The sequence below is a fragment of the Pseudochaenichthys georgianus genome, chromosome 3, assembly GCF_902827115.2.
Source record: "Pseudochaenichthys georgianus chromosome 3, fPseGeo1.2, whole genome shotgun sequence".
Taxonomy (NCBI): Eukaryota; Metazoa; Chordata; class Actinopteri; order Perciformes; family Channichthyidae; genus Pseudochaenichthys; species Pseudochaenichthys georgianus.
In genome coordinates this window covers 4,222,552-4,242,981 of record NC_047505.1, presented here as the reverse complement: position 1 = coordinate 4,242,981, position 20,430 = coordinate 4,222,552, and the positions used below count along the sequence as shown (strand labels likewise).

At 46.8% G+C, this 20,430-nt stretch overlaps 1 long non-coding RNA gene across 5 annotated transcripts; it reads right to left on the bottom strand.

Moving 5' to 3' along the window:
* Window positions 1-342: 342 nt before the first annotated feature.
* On the bottom strand, window positions 343-18,128 carry LOC139435360 (uncharacterized). 5 transcript variants are annotated; one of them, XR_011644648.1, is made up of 4 exons: window positions 17,789-18,128; window positions 16,987-17,284; window positions 10,698-11,094; window positions 343-746 (listed from the first exon to the last, which is right to left on the bottom strand). It is a non-coding gene; the product is annotated as an uncharacterized lncRNA (long non-coding RNA). The 5 variants fall into 5 exon arrangements; XR_011644651.1 differs by lacking the exon at window positions 16,987-17,284 and having other exon boundaries at window positions 17,789-18,116; XR_011644652.1 differs by lacking the exon at window positions 16,987-17,284 and having other exon boundaries at window positions 10,698-11,091; window positions 17,789-18,116.
* Window positions 18,129-20,430: the final 2,302 nt, after the last annotated feature.

Here is a 20,430-nt window from a genome sequence, read left to right as displayed (position 1 = left end):
TATAACTACAATGGCAGAGATGTCCACCAATGCCAAATCTCGCTGTTCCGTACACCTCCTCTGATTCAAATAGTAATTTATGTTCTTCCTTGGCCACTGATACACACTTCCACCACAAGGCATAGAAAAGCATACCAGAAGTGTTTTCCTATCAGCTGACACACTTACAACAAAACCGAGAAACATAACCTTATTGTCGGAGGTAATTATGTATAGGCTGGTTTTAATACTTGTAATGAAATTGTAATACAAACTTGAACTAAAGGAGTTCATGTAAAGGAAGGGGAGGGGTAGAAATGTAGGAAGAGGGCAACTGGGCAATCAAGGGCAAAACTAGTAACGTTTAAAAGGTTAAAATAATTTATTATTCGACATAAACACTTTACAAAAAACTAAAACTATTTAAAATATTTAAAATACAATTAAAACAATTTCACAAGCTAAAAGGGCTTAAAAGTAATTTCCTTAAAATCCAGGCACTCGATGAGGGGGATAACACTTCTAGGCTCACCGTCTGCTCTTCCAGCTTGGTTCCCACTCTAAAAACAAACAACAGTCACTTGTCTTTTAAGGACAACTCAGGTATTTTGTTGGAGAGTGCTAGTTACTCACGAAATAAGGGCAGAGCTCTAAACTGTGCCCTCTTCTGTCCTTGGCTTCACACTCAACTGGACTGCCGTTTGTCTCTGGATATTTTCTGTCTGCTCCGCTGCGTCTTCTCCTGTCTTCTTCCTTTGTGCTGTGTCCTGACGAGAATAGGTAAAGAAACAGAATCAAACAAACCCTGTTCTCCAACCGCCCCAAATATGCAAACAGCAGTACACTTCATGTGTCTACTGAAACCTACCGTCCTTTTTTGATAATAAAAAAAAGATTGGTGTTCTTCCAGTTTAGAACATTACATTACAAACACTTCAATACCGTAGACATGCCTACGGGAGCGATTCGTGGTAAAGTGTCTTGCTCAAGGACACATCGGCGTGTGACCCAGAGTCACATCCGCATAGGACTTTCTGTTTTCTTAATGACTTACCTGGTAGAGAATAGGTAAAGAAACAGAATAAAACAAAACCCTATTCTCTAGGGGTGTAACGGTTCACAAACATTTCGGTTCGGTACGTACCTCGGTTTTTAGGTCACGGTTCGGTTCGGTACGTTTTCGGTACAGCAGAAAAAATTATCACAAAACATAACATATTTTTTTAAAATTATTATTAAACTGTGAATAATGTATTCACTCAAATAAATACAAAATATAATAAAATAAACATTAAGGTGCAGCATTTCGATGAACTGAAATAATCTGTATTTGAACTTTACTGTACTAGTACTCACAAAACATAAACTATTAGTTTTGGGTTTTTAATTATTATTAAACTATGAATATTCACTCAAATAAATATAAAATATAATAACATAAACATTAAGGTGCAGCTTTTTGATTAACTGAAATAATCTGTATTTGAACTGTACTGTACTAGCACCTAAGCAGCCAGTTAGACATAATGACTTGCCTGTCATTGTATTTTCATGTTGTTTGAAAGAAAGATGAACTTGTCCACATTGCTTGCCGAAAGGGCAGATCTGCTGGCACTAGCAATGTCTCCTGCTGTGGAGAACACCCTCTCGCTAGGGACAGAGGTAGTAGCAGATACAGCCAGGTAGCGCTTTGCTAACATGGCAACATAAGGATATTTGCCGTTTGTAATAGCTTTGGCTCGGTCTGAAGTTTTTGCGAGTGGTGGAGGCTTAAATGCTAGCGGGAGTTGGGTTTGCACTTCAGTCTTTTGGTACCGGTGATATTCACGTTCGGGTGATGCCTTTTCAAATGAGTGTGCAAGTTTGATGTATTGCCAGCGGCGTAACCAATTTTAGTTGAACAATGCCGACAAACAGCGTTGGTTCGGTCCACCTGTCTTTGTCCATCATCCTTGTTCGTAACTGCGAAACCAAAATGTTCCCAAACCGGACACTTCAATGATGCTGGAGGATTTTCGAGCTCAACTTGATCTGCGTTCGCCATTTCGACAGTTCCTCAAATTACTGACAACATTTGAACGCATCCCTCTGACCAGCTCGTCCAATGAAATGACTTGCTCGCTCTATGACGCGTTGATCACAATGGGAGCAAATTACTCTGAATGCTGCGACGCAGCACCTGAGAATGCTTCCAAGAAGTTGTTCACGTTCTCCTTTTTTTACGTTTAACGTTATATGCGTTCGGTATACCAGATTAACGGAAATAATCTCAGCTAACTGACGATACAAACCATGTTTACCAAAACAAAACACAAGTCTCATAAGAAGCATCTAAATGACCCATGAGCGAAAAATGCTAACGGACATTGGCACAGAACTCAAGATAAAAGTACCCTTATTACTTATCGTAGCTGCACATACAAGATATCCGATTAAAGCTGAGACTCCACAGATTATGTAGCTATATAGTATCATCACTGAGTGATCCGGACTCGCGACAGCGGAAGCAAATACAGTCATCACAACACGTACCTTTACAGAGCTTCTAGGGAGATCGTCTCACCACCGTAGCTGTCAATCTGATCAAAAGACGTGTTCAATGGCATTAAAACGAGAAAGAACGCGGCTGAATCGGTTAATCCATAGGTTTTTAACGTCTATGTATAAAACAAATATTGAATTTATAATCCATAATTCCATTTTTATGTAAAAATCGGAGAGCAAATGCTAGCTGCTAATGGTAGCCACCACAGCTAGCTGCCGCTTTAAATGTTCCAACATAGCCGTTGTGCTTTTGTGATATGCCAACTCCATTTGGCAAAGACTGCAAATGACAATATCTTTGCGTTTTGGACTAACTTTAAAATATTCCCATGCTTTTGAAGACCTAGGGCGAGATGTTTTCGTTTGAGGGCTTCGTGCGCAATCCTGTGAGGAGGAGTTGGTAGCCGTTTCAGTCTCCATTGTGTTTGAAGTGCGATTGCGAACGGCTTGTTGCTTTGTTTACACACCCACGTGTGTGTAGCGACGCGTCGACGCGGAAATATGTCGTCGACGATATTTTGAAGTCGACGCGTCGCTCCAGCACTACTTCTTACACATTACATTACATGTCATTTAACTGACGCTTTCATCCAAAGCGACTTACAAACACTTCAATACCGTAGACATGCCTACGGGAGCGATTCGTGGTAAAGTGTCTTGCTCAAGGACACATCGGCGTGTGACCCAGAGTCACATCCGCATAGGACTTTCTGTTTTCTTAATGACTTACCTGGTAGAGAATAGGTAAAGAAACAGAATAAAACAAACCCTATTCTCCAATACTTATCACACAGTGTGAACGTCCGTGGGAGAAGAGATGGTCATTCGTGAGTCTTCTGTGTCTTCTTACACATTACATTACATGTCGTTTAACTGACGCTTTCATCCAAAGCGACTTACAAACACTGCAATATCGTAGACATGCCTACGGGAGCGATTTGTGCTAAAGTGTCTTGCTCAAGGACACATCGGCGTGTGACACAGAGTCACATCCGCATAGGACTTTCTGTTTTCTTAATGACTTACCTGGTAGAGAATAGGTAAAGAAACAGAATAAAACAAACCCTAATCTCCAATACTCATCACACAGTGTGAACGTCCGTGGGAGAAGAGATGGTCATTCGTGAGTCTTCTGTGTCTTCTTACACATTACATTACATGTCATTTAACTGACGCTTTCATCCAAAGCGACTTACAAACACTGCAATACCGTAGACATGCCTACGGGAGCGATTTGTGCTAAAGTGTCTTGCTCAAGGACACATCGGCATGCGACCCAGAGTCACATCCGCATAGGACTTTCTGTTTTCTTAATGAATTACCTGGTAGAGAATAGGTAAAGAAACAGAATAAAACAAACCCTATTCTCCAATTCCAATAATGCTGTGCAAACGTCCGCGCATGACAAATTGTCAGAACTAATATGAAATGTTGCATTATTGCAAATATACTGTGGTGAATAGGGATGGTCAAGTGTGAGTGCATTGTAGCAGCACACTTGAGGTATCTACCCACACTTACTGTGAGTAACTAAATGTTCACAATCTTTAGTCTTCCCATAACTGAAGATGCCTATCACTCAGTGTTTACAAAAATAAAAAATAATCCATGCAACTGCTCATGTCATTTAAATCCCCCTCCCAACCGTAGTTCTATTTCGTCCCTACTGACCGCCAGAGGCGGTGCTTTAGCACTGGATATGTCCATCGCGCGCATGCGCAGCTCGAGTACCAATAACAACAAAGTCACCTGTGACCCACGTGACACCGGCTACATCAGCCGGTGTCGACAGAGGATCTGTTCCTTTTCATCTTCTTGCTGCGCGAGAGTACCTTGGCTACATTTTTTGTAGCCTACAGCGTTCGTTCGTTCGGAACATTTGTTAAGGATTCTCTGCAAACAGCTGGCTGCGTGTAGCTTCGCGACTCATCCAGTCGGGGCCGCGGGATTACCCGTCCTCCAGGAGCTGCGGCTGGCTGCGCAGAGACTTCTGTCTGATTTCTGTCTGTTTGCCGAGTCTTTTGGTGACGGAGGTGTTTTCGCTCCCTCTCCCAGGAGTATTGCTGTGCTTTTGTACTGTTTTGGCCGCGGCGCTGAGCCAAACGTCATTAGCATTGAGCTAAACCTCATTAGCATTGAGCTAAACTTCATTAGCATTGAGCTAAACTTCATTAGCATTGAGCTAAACTTCATTGGCATTGAGCTGTACTGGCTAGTTAGCAGTAGCGGCTGCAGCCACTCGGCGGACGCCGGGTTGAGCACCGGAGTTTCCCGTGCCGTTCTTTTTTCTTTAGCTACAGCTGGCATTCGCCTTTGATTTAACGCTAAAGTTGCCGTGTTTATCCTGTTAAACAAGTAGCTGGTGAAGTCTGTGTTCCCACACCCGCTCCCGGTTACGCTGCATCTGGCGTTCGTCTTCAGTTTAACCAGTAAAGGCAGTGTTTGCGCCCCCGCTCCTGGTAGGCGCTAAACGGCCTGGTTTTTTGCGTTAAGCAGGTAGCTGGTGAAGGCTGTGCTCCCGCACCCGCTCCCAGTTACGCTGCGTCTGGCATTCGTCTGTAAATTAACCAGTGAAGGCAGTGTTCTCGCCCCCGCTCCTGGTAGACGCTAAACTGCCTGGTGTTTTCTGTTAAGCAGGTAGCTGGTGAAGGCTGTGTTCCCGCACCCGCTCCTGGTAGACGCTAAACTGCCTTGTGTTTTCTGTTTAGCAGGTAGCTGGTGAAGGCTGTGTTCCCGCACCCGCTCCCGGTTACGCTGCATCAGGCATTCGTCTGTAAATTAACCAGTGAAGGCAGTGTTCTCGCCCCCGCTCCTGGTAGACGCTAACTGCCTTGTGTTTTGGTTTAAGCAGGTAGCTGGTGAAGGCTGCGTTCCCGCACCCGCTCCCGGTTACGCTGCATCTGGCACTCGCCTCGGCTCAGCCAGTGAAGGGCAGGTAGCTGGTGAAGGCTGTGTTCCCGCACCCGCTCCCGGCTTCTCTGCATCTGGCTACCTACAGAATGGCTCATTCATGTAGCGCCTGTATGGCTTCTCTCGAGCCCGAGGACGGCCACGACCGTTGCCCCTCTTGCCTCGGCCTCGAGCATCTAAGGGAAGCTCTCACAGTAGGGGCCTGCATGAACTGTAGCTGCATGCCCCGGGCACTCAGAGTGGCTAGAATCACTGAGGTGGAACGTCTGGCGGCAGCCAACGGACACCTCTCTTGGTCACATCCTCCCCCAGATCAGTTCGACCGTCCCTGGCGACTTGAGGGAGCGATGGCCATGGGTGCACCCCCCAATAAGAGGACTAGGAACAGGCTGTCCTCTAGAGTGGATCAGCTAGCTACCGACATGGACACGATGAAGTCGCTCCTCGTGGCCCTTCAGAAGCCGGGGCCCAGTATAGGGGCTGCTAGCGGGCCGCCTGCCCCTCCTTCGGTTGCTGCCCCTCCTTCGGTTGCCGCCCCTCCTTCGGTTGCCGCACCTCTGTACGAGGATGCCTTGTCGCTAGCGGCTTCGGCTAACCTCTTCAATGAAGAGACGGAGGACGAGGTCCCGCTCGAGGAGTTTTCCCTCTCCTCTGCTCAGGGGTCTCTGCAGGACGGGGAGGACGGCTCCATGGCGGCCATCATTCGTACAGCCTTGGCGCACCTGCAGATTCCGGTTCCGCAGGCCAACTTGGCTCCGGCTAGTGCCTTCTTCAGGCGTAACCCAGCCCGTGTCCCCCTCACCGTTCCTCCTTCAGAGGAGTACCTGAGGGAGCTCCAGGCATGCTGGAGGGACACCAGGGCCTTTAGCCGCACTGGTTCCGATGCCCGGACCTTGGCTGCCATGCAGGACCCGGCGAGGGCGGGGCTGGGTGGCATGCCACCCATTGAGCCTGCCATCGCCTCCCTGATTCTGGCTCCTGACGAGGCTTTAAGGCCTGAGGTCAGGTGCCCTCAGCCTCAGTGCAGGGTCACGGATGGGCTGCTCTGTAGGGCCTACGACGCAGCGGCACGCATGGGTCGTATCGGGAACTCCCTCTCCCATCTAATGCTGGCCGTCTCCGCCTCGCTGCAGCAGGCTCCGGCCGAGCCTTCTTTGCTGGGCCTCAGCGATGCATCACTGCAGGCCTTTGCCCTAATGACTAGGGAATTGGGACGAGTTATGTCTTTTCTGGTACAGACTCGTCGCCAGGTTTGGCTGGCCCAGTTACCACTGACGGAGACATGTAGGAGGGTCCTACGTAGCGTGCCAGTCGAGCTGTTTTGGTCAGCTGCCCTGGAGACACTGGAGCGCGCTGCCCAAGCGAGGCAGACCAGGCAGCAGCTCTCGGGTCTTCGCAGTCCCGCGGCCGCTCCCGGCAGGCCCAGGGGCCGCTCTAGCAGCCGCGCTCAGCCACCGGCTTACTGGGGTGGTCGGCAGAGTTCCCAGCGGCCCACTCAACCGGCCAATGACTTTCGTGCCCCAGGTCGCCTGGCTTCCAGGCGGCCTCGCGCTTCAGAGCCTTACCGGCGCCCCCCGAGGGGCTCCAGGGGCCGGGGGGCTAGGCCCTGAAGTCCCGGGGCCGGTCGTCGGCTGGTTTTCCCAGCAGCAGCTCAGCTACTGGGCTGCCTGTATTTCCGACCCCTGGGTGGTTTCCACACTAACCCGGGGCTACGAGTTGCAGTTCCGACGCCGGCCCCTAGCCTTCGGTCAGAATGACAGTTGTCAAGGACCCGGCGAAGGCCTTAGCGCTAGCCCAAGAGTTGTCCGTCCTCTTGGCCAAAGGCGCAATCGAGCCAGTGGACCCCCTGCGTCAGAGCGGGGGGTTCTACTCGACGTACTTTCTTGTGAGCAAGAAAGTTGGCGGATTCCGTCCAGTTCTGGACCTCAGAGGAATCAACAGATTCCTGAGGGTACTACCCTTCCATATGCTAACCACAGCAGACTCCCTTCGTGTTGTCACACAGGGGGAGTGGTTCACAACCGTGGACTTGAGGGACGCCTACTTCCACGTGCCAATTGCATCCCATCACCGGAGGTTCTTGAGGTTCGCCTTTCAGGGTCGACATTATCAGTTTCGGGTGCTTCCCTTTGGTCTCTCCCTCTCCCCAAGGGTGTTCACCAGGGTTGTTGCGGCAGCACTCGCTCCCCTGCAGGCACAGGGCATGAAGGTCCTGCCATACCTGGACGACTGGCTGGTTTGCGCGCCGTCCCGGGCCCAAGGAGCCCAGGATACGGCGCGCCTCTCATCCCACGTTGCCCGGTTGGGCCTGACAGTGAACACCGGGAAGAGTTGCCTGGACCCTTCCCAGCAGGTCACTTATCTGGGGATGGTCCTAGATTTGGTCACCATGAGGGCCTACTTGACACCTCGTCGTGTGGACGACATTTCCCACCATCTTCGCATCTTCAGACTAGGCAAGAGGGTGCCTTACATACAGTTCCTCCGGCTCTTAGGCAGACTGACAGCTGCCTCAGCCGTTGTGCCCTTGGGCCTGTTGTCACTGCGCCCCATGCAGATGTGGCTGAACAGCCGTCACTTGGACGCCAAGCGGCACAGGCACAAGAGAGTCAGGGTGTCTCAGCGGTGCCTCCACTCTATGTCCCGCTGGAGGGACAGGGCCTATCTCCTGAGGGGTGTGCCCATGGGCACCATCCCATCCCGCCGGGAGACTGTCACTGTGGATGCGTGTCTCTCGGGGTGGGGGGCGGTGTGGCAGGGCAGGACTGTGCAGGGTCAGTGGTCTGCCCAGGAAGGTGCACGCCATATCAATGTGCTGGAGCTTCGAGCGGTGTTGCTCGCACTCATGCACTTTTTACCCCAACTGGCGGGCAGGCATGTGCTCGTTCGTTCGGACAACATGTCCGCAGTTGCCCAAATCAACCACCAGGGGGGCGCCAGGTCCGCACAGCTGCTCCACGTTTCGCAGAGCCTCTTGCCTTGGGCGCTCCCCCGCCTCACCAGTCTGCGGGCAGTTTTTCTGCCAGGGGACCTGAATCAGGTCGCAGATTTCCTCTCACGGCGCAAGCCTCCACCGGGGGAGTGGAGGCTTCACCCGGAGGTGGTGGAGATAATTTGGAGCCTCTTCGGCAGGGCCGAGGTGGACCTCTTTGCCTCGGAAGAGTCGAGGCACTGCCCCCTCTGGTTCTCCTGGTCGGAGGTGACCAGCCCATTGGGTCAGGATGCCCTGGCGCACGACTGGCCGGACACTCTCCTGTATGCCTTCCCGCCGTTGCCTCTGATACTTCAGACGCTTCAGAGGGTCCTTACCCAGGGGCACAGGCTCCTTCTAGTCGCCCCCCGCTGGCCGGGGAGAGTCTGGTTCCCACTGCTACGCAGTCTCTGCGGCAGCCCACCGTGGTGTCTCCCCGACAGGAAGGACCTCCTGTCACAGCTCAAGGGTCAGATCTGGCATCCCGACCCTCGCCGCCTTCAGCTCTGGGTTTGGCCTCTGCAGGGCCCAACCCACTGTTGAGCGGTGTCACGGCATCTGTCAGGGAAACTATCCTGAATGCCAGAGCTCCATCCACTCGGGCACAGTATGAGTGCAAATGGAGGCTCTTCTCCCACTGGTGTGTGAGTAAGGCTGAGAATCCGGGACATTGCTCCGTGGCCACCATTTTAGAGTTTCTGCAGTCCCTTCTGGATAGTGGACGTTCTCACTCCACTTTGAAGGTGTATATGGCTGCTATCTCTGCCCGACATGTCGGAGTCGATGGCGCCACAGTGGGGCGCCACAGGTTGGTGTCCCTCTTTCTAAGAGGGGCTCTACGGCAGCGCCCCCCTAGCACCCCAAGGGCCCCGGCTTGGGACCTGCCCCTAGTGTTGGATGCACTATCATCTCCTCCCTTCGAACCCTTGGCCCAGGTCGGGCTTAAATGGCTGTCCCTGAAGGCAGCATTTCTGCTTGCCATAACCTCAGGGAAGCGAGTCGGAGAGCTTCATGCCCTCTCAGTAAGCAGTACATGCCTGAGGTGGAACTCCGATGGCTCGGGTGTCACCCTCTGGCCGAATGTGGCGTTCTTGCCCAAGGTGCTTCCACTAGCCCACTCCAATCGGCCTATCCAGCTGGCACGCTTTAACATTCCACAGGAGAACGGCACACCTGAGTTGCTGTGCCCTGTGCGTGCCCTGAGGGCGTATATTGATGCTACGGCCTGTATACGACAGTCAGAGCAGCTCTTCGTTTGCCATGGCGGCACTAGGAAGGGTCGTGCTCTCTCGAAGCAGCGGCTGTCCCACTGGGTGGTGGATACCATCACATGTGCCTATGGGGCCAGTGGCCGCCCCCCGCCATCAGGGGCCAGATGCCACTCTACAAGAGGCGTCTCAACATCGTGGGCTGCCCTAAGAGGGGTGCCCCTGGAGACCATCTGCGCCGCGGCGTCATGGGCGTCTTCGGGCACATTCTCCAGGTTCTACCGGGTCAATGTCGCCACTCCTCACCCCCTGGGGGTGGTCTTGTGGCCAAGCTCCGCTGCTTCCAACTAGGTGAGTAAGTGCTTGGATTCTTCATGACATGGTTGGTATAGGTCATCCAGTGCTAAAGCACCGCCTCTGGCGGTCAGTAGGGACGAAATAGAACGATAGTTACGGCTGTAACTACGGGTCTATGAGTCCCGGATGACCGCCAGAGTTTCCTGTCACTCAGAATTCTTGTGTGCTCGCGAGAAGATTCTGGGAACAGATCCTCTGTCGACACCGGCTGATGTAGCCGGTGTCACAGGTGACTTTGTTGTTATTGGTACTCGAGCTGCGCATGCGCGCGATGGACATATCCAGTGCTAAAGCACCGCCTCTGGCGGTCATCCGGGACTCATAGAACCGTAGTTACAGCCGTAACTATCGTTCTATTTTACAAATTGTCATAGTCTGCTCCATCATTCACCAGTAGTTTTCCATTCACCTGTCTCACCTGTTTTCCACACCCACTCGTTAGCTCACTCTCTTTCTCTTCTGCACCCATTAGCTTCTGCCAGTATTTAAACCCGCACCTTACACACACTCTTTGCCAGATTGTACTTTGCCTCATGCTTGTCTTTCCCGCGTTTGAAACTAGATTGCCTACCCGGTTCCGACCCTGCCTGTCCTCGATCTGCCTGCTCTGCCTGTTCCCTGATCCTGCCTGTCCCTCGACTATCCTGTCTGGCCTGTTATCCGACCCTGCCTGTATCTACGCTGACCGCCTCGCTTACTCCCTGACTCTCTGCCTGTCCCTGACTCACCTTCTGCTCGCTGTCCTCCGGTGCGTTAAACTGCTCGGTTGGTATTCCTCAGATCCAGTGGAATCTCCAATAAAGTTTATTACCAATTCTCCTTGGTTTCTCGAGTGCTGCATTTGGGTTCTCCTTAAGATTTTGACAGAACAATCTGGCCAGAACATGGACCCCCGGCTCATCAGGGAGTTCCATCGGCGTAATCCCGAGCAACCGTCTTAGACCGTCACGTCGACGGGCAGAGACACAGGGAGAGTCTCTCCGCTTACCGTCAGCTCTTCAGAGGAGGACAGTGAGGGGCCGGCTTCTGATGAGGACACAGATTCCCACAGGGGGCAGGAGAGTGTTGGGGAATGAGGTTTTTACAACCCAACTCCTCTCCGCGTGTCGTTTTCGGCGAGTCCTGCTTGAAATCATAACAGGGAGGAAATTAGAAGACACCAGGATACCAGTTAAACAATAATCCGTTTTAATTAAACAAGGTAATAATGCAATACAATATAATACATTACTATACAATATAAAGAATCATATAAGTAACGTTGGAGTACTCCTGCCCTGATTCACGCGCTGTGATCCTTCTGTCTGGGCAGCGCGCGAAGAGAGAGCGAACAAAAGGCTGAACAGCTTCTTTCATACCAACACCAACAGGAAGGGGTGGAGTTTACTCAGTCGTCTTTTCCGGTCATTTCATTTGGGAGATACCAAAGACGCTGTCTTACAGTGAATCAGCGCGGGCCAGCAGAGAACCAAACAGTTTCAGTTTGAAGCAAAACACATTCTTATTATGTAGCTTATCACACAATAGTCCATATGTTTTCCCTTTATGAAAGCCACACGTGTTGGGAATTTATCAGTCATCATCTCATGGCCCTCTCTTAACTGTGTGACTCAATTCTCAAGGCCTGCAGGATGCGCATCATTAATTTAAGAAGAATTTAACCATTATATCTGGGGAAAATGTCCCTTGCAATTTGCAAAGCCTATCAATGGTTTAACCAAGAAAAACACTCAAAGCGGTAATCTTTTCACTCAAAACAGAACTCACAAGTAATTCTGCATCTTCCCTCTTCAAAAATAGCCTAAAAACACCCTTTTGATAAAAGGGTAAAAAGTCAAAGAAAAAGACTATTGCGCTAATCTACTTTTAAGAAAAAGGGAACATTGTTTCAGGAATCTATAAAAAAACCTCTCTATATTTAAGAGGAAAAATGTACTTTTTGTTCCTTCAACTATTAACACACAGGAATGTATAAACCCACACATATATTAGGGATAACATGATGCAATACACCTCCTATATATGGGTGACATTAAAATGAATATACCAAAAATATGCTGCCTCACTTCTTCTGTATAATACCTTACATCAATTTCCACAAGAGGGAGGCCGAAAGAACTTTTTCAGATGAGTATTAATCCCACCTCCCACCCTCCTCTGTAGATTAGCATTTAGGGACGTCAGAAGCCGTCCATTAAGGGGGGGGCTCTGTCATAGTCTGCTCCATCATTCACCAGTAGTTTTCCATTCACCTGTCTCACCAACCCAGTCTCATAAAAAAACGTGTAATAACTATGTTGGTCCACAACGTAGGACGTAGTATTTCTACGAAAACGCCTCTGAAATTGTAAAATGCATACGTTTTTTTCACCATTCATTCTGTTGAGAGCTTCATAGTATGTTGAATACTTAAAACGAAAGTTAGTTGTAATCAAATATAATCAATTATATTCTTGTATAACCCACAATGAAAATGCTTCATATTTTAGGTTTTTCTATATTTACAGCATAAACAAAACAGTTGTTTGTTAAGATTGAGTGTAAGACTTATAATGATTTATGCCCTACTCTCTGATAAGAGAGTAGGCAGGTTCTTTCCTCTCCTCTCACAGCAGGGAGGGGGGCTCCGGACTTAAGGAGAAACACATTGAGGCCTCAAAAGGGTGGTTATGTCATAGTCATAGAATATGTCTAGTCATGTTTTGTTTTACACAAACTTGGGAAGGTGTGTCTTATGCCAGAGCCAATAGAATATGTTGGTTGGGTATAGAGGAGGTGTTTGTGGGTTTTCTATCCGGTTTTTTGAGCATAAAAAGACTGGCTTTTTTGGATTTCGTCGGGGAGAGAGGGGGAAACCCCTGGTATACTCTCTCCCGGTAAGCTCTGGCCCACAGAGCTGGGTGAGATGGCTCTCGGTAAGTGATTCCTGGAAGACGTTGTTAGAACGTACCAGAATACATGATTTAGACTTTTGCTGGAAGACGTTGTTAGAACGTACCAGAATACATGATTTAGACTTTTGCTGGAAGACGTTGTTAGAACGTACCAGAATACATGATTTAGACTTTTGCTGGAAGACGTTGTTAGAACGTACCAGAATACATGATTTAGACTTTTGCTGGAAGATGTTGTTAGAACTTACCAGAATACATGATTTAGACTTTTGCTGGAAGACGTTGTTAGAACGTACCAGAATACATGATTTAGACTTTTGCTGGAAGACTTTGTTAGAACGTACCAGAATACATGATTTGATGATTTGAATTAATATGAATTAAGGTTTTAGATAAAAAATATAACCCCAGCATGATATGTTTTGTATGATTATAATGTGTTAAAAGATAAAGACTCTGTATTGGTTTGGACCTACTTTTTCTTCAAATAAACTGATCTCACCTTTTGGATTGGGACAATAAAAGGGAAAATCTGTGCTCTCCTCTCCTGCTTCAAAGGTAAGACTGCACCCTGCCACACACATGTTTAGGTAGGAACACACCCCATTTACTGATACCAAAATCCTTCGGGATCGCTTTAACAGATTAAAAAGAGTTGTCTGAATAGAAACAGCAGTTAATTGAACCTGGTTCTTCGAGGAGTTAATAGAGGTGAGATCTTGCTGACGTTTGGTGGATCTGAGCCAAGCAGTAAACTTACATAGACTCAGTAACTTCGGTCAGGTCAATTAGTAAGGTCAGAGTAATTTACCGGAATAAATTATCAGGACCTCACCTATACTCTAAACAATTCCAATGGCTGGCGTCTATGTCACGTGATCTTCACATTTCTCCCTGCAGAAAAAAAAAACATGGCCGACATTCGTTTTATTCTCGGTGGAAAATGCCTATTTTAAGGTTAGTTTGGCCATTAAAATGCATTTTGATGTCATTTGATGCGAGAAATATGAGTTGTTATTTCAGATTATGTGTGCAGTGGATGTACATGATCTTTAGTTTGCTAGTTATTACGAAGATTTCTTCAAGAAATTGTGTCTATACAACGTTTTCATTGTTACTAAGGTGGTTGCTAGGGACACTGCTATCGATATTATTTCTGTTATGTTGGGTAAAATGGTGTTATCTTTATTGCTACCCCCTTCCCCGTCAAAGTATAGTGTTGGTCCACAGTGCAAACGTATTAGTTTAACAAAATCCGCATCTAAAATTGTGGCATAGTGTGGTGCCGAGAGATGGGAGTCGGAGGCGGGGTATCAAAGGTACAAGCTAGACTTTTATTTAACATCTCAAAACACATGTAAACAGCTTCATGCCCGGAAAGCGAAGACCGGCGGAGACAGGAAGTCCGGCTCACTAAAATGTCCGTGCAGAACAATACCCTAACCCATAGATCCGTGGGTGAATAATGTCAATCACCACAATAGATACGTTATTTTCCCCTGTGCAATTCTCCATTTACTCAACAATAACACATAATTATCCTTGTGTTTATTTATTTGTTTGATTAATAAACACAAGTTGGAGTCCGTCAGGACCGAGGGTCGGAGCAGCTCATTTGCTTTACAGAATATTACACCCGGAAGTAAGTATTCTCTCCGCTTCGCTTGACAAACCCTGTGATAGTCCTCAAGTTCTGTGATTGGAGAGTGTGCAGAGCGTTGAACAGCACTTGATATGGGATGGAACCACGGCAGACTGTCCAAAACTGAATTTGAACGGGTCCACCGCGTCCCCCCCTCCCCCACCCCGTCCCCAGAACTACACATGCTGGCTATTGTGTTTCGCAACATGTTCTCTATCTATGGCACGTCTCTACTGGGAATTGTAGTTTTAAAAGACGTTTTCGTATTTCCCATAATAAGAAGTTGCCAGTATTAAACTGTGTACATCCCTGGAGGTTTAGGGGATAGGAAACACTCAAATTTAAAACATATAATTAATAAATGCGTGAAAATTGCTTGTGCCCATAATGGGCAGCATTAATATATACCCACACGACAGCTAAGGTCAGAAGAGCTTTATTTAACAGCTGGTCTTATGTCTGTGACTCCTCCTGTTGTTAATTGATGAGCCTGAAACATGCACTTGTCAAGGTTCAGAGGCACATTGTGCAAATATGGCAGAAGCCATCGATCATCTTAAGATAAGATTTACTTTATTGATCCCAAGTTGGAAACATTTGCGTTACATCAGCATGTGTATAGTTGTAAATATGCAGTGGTGTTTATTTGTAAATCATTTAGTATAATCACACAAATTCTGTGTTTTATATTTAATAATTCTGTGTTCTTTATTTATTGATTGTTCAATACCTGACAAGGTCGGAGTTGAAAAACTTTGGTCACAGGTTCCTCAACAGTGCATCACAAGACATCTTTCAATATGTGTACCTCCACCATTAAATTGTCATATTCTGCACATTTCTTATACTATCTACATACATCTTATAAGAGTATAATACATATGTATAATATCAGTTCAAATAAGTGCTTCAACATAGTTAACATTGCTGGAGGTATGCACAAATATTGATAGATGTCTTGTTATGTACTGTTGAGGAACCTGCGACCCAAGTTTTTCATTCATTGCATAACTACACCATAGTTGTGTAGGCCTCTATGATATGTCAATAAACCTTAGAAAATCTTGAAATCTTGAAAGGGATGTGCAAAATAGTCATTATATACAGTCTTTACTTAACTATTAGTAGAGAATAACGAGTAATGAACATACTTTATAGGGATTCTATTAATATCTAATAATAAAAATAATGAAATTCAATAACATGCTTTAACCACTAGGTGTCCCTTTATATCAGCTGTGCACCTTTATGGTGTAAATACAGCCTATCTACCAATTGGATCAAATATAAAAGTCCGCCGAATTAGTGTTGATACTGCAAGGAGACGTATTGTGTGAAAAGAAATGTAAGATGTTGTTTAATGGCTGATATATTTATGATCCACGTCACGTTTCCAGTTCCTCATGTTTGTCTAGAAGTCTTCTCATCAGGGCTCTATAAATACAGAACTACGGCAGATATGTAATATTTAATGCAGCCGAACCGTGTATTACAATGTCGGTATGTGATGACTTTCAAAGAGAAAAGCAAGAACACTCGGAATAAAGTCTTTTAGGTCTGTTTCCAGTATTTGTTAATGACGATGTGCTGTGAGATGTGAGACTGGAATTGCACAAGGGGAAATAACGTTTCTGCACCATTTTAGATGCGGATTTTGTTAAACTAATACGTTTGCGCTGTGGACCAACACTATACTTTGACGGGGAAGGGGGTAGCAATAAAGATAACACCATTAAACAGTTACACAACATAACAGAAATAATATCGATAGCAGCGTCCCTAGCAACCACCTTGGTAACAATGAAAACGTTGTTTAGACACCATTTCCTGAAGTAATCTTCGTAATAACTAGCAAACTAAAGATCATGTACATCCACTGCACACATAATCTGAAATAACAACTCATATTTCTCGCATTAAATGACATCAAAACGCATTTTAATGGCCAAAGTAACTTTAAATAGGCATTTTACACCGAGAATAAAATGAAGGTCGGCCATGTTTTTTTTTTTCTACAGGGAGAAATGTGAAGATCACGTGACATAGACGCCAGCCATTGGAATGCATGGTGAACAAAAACGTAGGCATTTTACAATTTCAGAGGCGTTTTACAGTCCTACATTGGACCACGTAGTTATTACACGTTTTTTTGTGAGACTGGGTTGGTCTCACCTGTTTTCCACACCCACTCGTTAGCTCACTCTCTTTCTCTTCTGCACCCATTAGCTTCTGCCAGTATTTAAACCCGCACCTATACACACTCTTTGCCAGATTGTACTTTGCCTCATGCTTGTCTTTCCCGCGTTTGAAACTAGATTGCCTACCCGGTTCCGACCCTGCCTGTCCTCGATCTGCCTGCTCTGCCTGTTCCCTGATCCTGCCTGTCCCTCGACTATCCTGTCTGGCCTGTTATCCGACCCTGCCTGTATCTACGCTGACCGCCTCGCTTACTCCCTGACTCTCTGCCTGTCCCTGACTCACCTTCTGCTCGCTGTCCTCCGGTGCGTTAAACTGCTCGGTTGGTATTCCTCATATCCAGTGGAATCTCCAATAAAGTTTATTACCAATTCTCCTTGGTTTCTCGAGTGCTGCATTTGGGTTCTCCTTAAGATTTTGACAGAACAATCTGGCCAGAACATGGACCCCCGGCTCATCAGGGAGTTCCATCGGCGTAATCCCGAGCAACCGTTTTAGACTGTCACGTCGACGGGCAGAGACACAGGGAGAGTCTCTGCGCTTACCGTCGGCTCTTCAGAGGAGGACAGCGAGGGGCCGGCTTCTGATGAGGACGCAGATTACCACAGGGGGCAGGAGAGGGAGGCCGAAAGAACTTTTTCAGATGAGTATTAATCCCACCTCCCACCCTCCTCTGTAGATTAGCATTTAGGGACGTCAGAAACCGTCCATTAAGGGGGGGGCTCTGTCATAGTCTGCTCCATCATTCACCAGTAGTTTTCCATTCACCTGTCTCACCTGTTTTCCACACCCACTCGTTAACTCACTCTCTTTCTCTTCTGCACCCATTAGCTTCTGCCAGTATTTAAACCCGCACCTGACACACACTCTTTGCCAGATTGTACTTTGCCTCATGCTTGTCTTTCCCGCGTTTGAAACTAGATTGCCTACCCGGTTCCGACCCTGCCTGTCCTCGATCTGCCTGCTCTGCCTGTTCCCTGATCCTGCCTGTCCCTCAACTATCCTGTCTGGCCTGTTATCCGACCCTGCCTGTATCTACGCTGACCGCCTCGCTTACTCCCTGACTCTCTGCCTGTCCCTGACTCACCTTCTGCTCCCTGTCCTCCGGTGCGTTAAACTGCTCGGTTGGTATTCCTCAGATCCAGTGGAATCTCCAATAAAGTTTATTACCAATTCTCCTTGGTTTCTCGAGTGCTGCATTTGGGTTCTCCTTAAGATTGTGACACAAATAGTCCACGGCGGGGTCATAACAAACCTGTTAGCATTCCTCCATAATTTAAAATCCCCATTTTACCTTAATAACTCTCTAAATGATCACACCCCTTCTTTCTTGGCCTCCTCTGTCCAAATGAAGGAGAGACTGACCATCCTGGAACTTATAGTCTGTCCCAACATTCCAGCCTTCCAGAATGTCAAAATTCCAAAGCACATTCTAAATGACTATTGTCAACATTCCAAATGACCTGATACGCTCAACATCCTAAATGACCATATATGGGCAACACTTTCTCCCTTTGATATGGCTTCCTTCATATCTTCAACGTGTCACAGACCAAAACGTGAGGGTTTTAGCTCGCTTCCTGCATTGAAATCTAAGTAAAGCATACAAAGCAATAGAACAATAAATTGATGAAAAACTCAATCTCAAGGTGCGCTTTCTGCCTTTTTGCCAAGCTTTCAACAGTCAACTATAAACTCCTAAAAGTTTTCAAATGAATCCTTCTGGTTAGAACTATATAAAAAAGGATTACTGATATTTATTATTATAGCTGAAATTCTGGAACACAGGCCAAGTGTTTCAGCTTCAAAACACTCACGCTTGAGGTGTCTACCCAAACTTACCGTCCTTTATACAATAGAAAAATGATATTATTCATGCAGATGAAATTTGAAACACATTACAATACATAGCATTATGTGACATCACATAGCATTACATCACATTCAATTACATTGCATTATATAACATTACATAACATAACATGTCATTTAACTGACGCTTTTATCCAAAGCGACTTACAAACACTTCAATACCGTAGACATGCCTACGGGAGCCGTTTGTGGTAAAGAGCCTTCTCTTCACAGAGCTCACTGCTTGCCTGCGGACGCTCCAAAGGGCGTGGCCAGCAGCAGCTCGGCTACATTTAATCAGAATCAGCACTTTTGTAACAGGGCTGAAATAGAGTGGGATGAGGCATGCTACAATGGATGATTATATTAACTATTCAAGCACGTTAATGATCAAACAGTGCTTTTTTTTTAACTCCAGGAGACAGAAAAAGAGTTTTCCATCTCTTATGCATTTTCATACATAAAAGCCTGCACATAAGTAACATCTGATGCATAGATCAAGTGCTGGCCTCCGCTTTTGGTGTATTCTCACTGAAATCAAAAGGAGAGTAAAAATGTAATTGGTCTCTGTGCTCTTCTTGCACAATCATACACACTCTTGTCACAATCATTTGTATGCAAAGTGGCTGGCTGTGATGGGTTGCTATGGTTGCTGTTTCCAGGTTATGTGACAAGAAATGCCAAGATGCTTTACATCTTATTTGTGCCAATGTAAAGGTGTCAGGGTGGGAACGTATAGAGCTGAAGAGGCAATCACACAACGCAAGTCGTCTCACAACAGTAGGAGGTACAATAAAGATGGAAACCGCTGCACGTGAATAAAGCAAAACAGTTATGGACATTGAAGGGAATACAATAGTGTTTAAAGCGGCTTCACACTTTAAAAAAAACAGCAGTTACAACAAGAACATTGTTACGTTTGTATTTAGTAAGTGATATATGGGCTATGAACAAAGAGCTTTGAAGGTAGCAATCATGCTAGCTCCCCTTGATAAAAGGAAAGACTAGCACAGTATTGTGAGAGGAGAAAGACATTTGATAGCGAGCCAACATGAAGGGCTCAGCTCTGTAATTGCCTCCATGAGATTCGTCAGTATGCATGGAGTTAGTGTGTGTGTGTGTGTGTGTGTGTGTGTGTGTGTGTGTGTGTGTGTGTGTGTGTGTGTGTGTGTGTGTGTGTGTGTGTGTGTGTGTGTGTATATGAAGCAAAGTGAGTTCATGGGGATGCTCTGTGTGTGTTTGTGTTTATGTCTGGAGCTGATAACACTGACAGCTTAAGGTCAGGAAGAAGGGAAGGGCACAACTGAAGACGGCGTATCTTTGATCTCAACACAAAGTGTGACGTGTGTATGAACCGCCGTGTGCTGTACATACAGGAGATAGATGGCAGGATGCTGTGTGTGTGTGGGTGCAGTTCGGTATGCATGGCATGAGCATGTTTAATGCATGAACATGTTTGTATTACATGTTTGTGTACGTGAGAGGGAGAGAAGCCATTTTTTTCCCTGCAAGTTTTCTTCAGCTTTTGGAAGATTTCTCACAGTTGCATAGACACGTGTGTACCAGGGTTTCCGTTAGCCGGTAATTACCGGTTTTTAGCTGGTAAAATTTATAAAAAACCGGTAAATTCAAAACCTGACGGTCAAAATGTCTGGTAATAATTAGGGAGGCTCCGATAGATCGGCCGCCGGTCATTATCGGCCGATATTCACTCTTAATAGTTTGATCGGTGCTCTCTATAAAGGCCGATCAGGAGAGCTGGATCTGATCGATATGGACATAAACGCGAGTGAAGTGTAACCGGAGCGAGAGAGAGATCAGATCAGCTGCTGAGTCTGACCGAGACACGCAGCTCTGCAGGATCACCTGAAGCCCCGC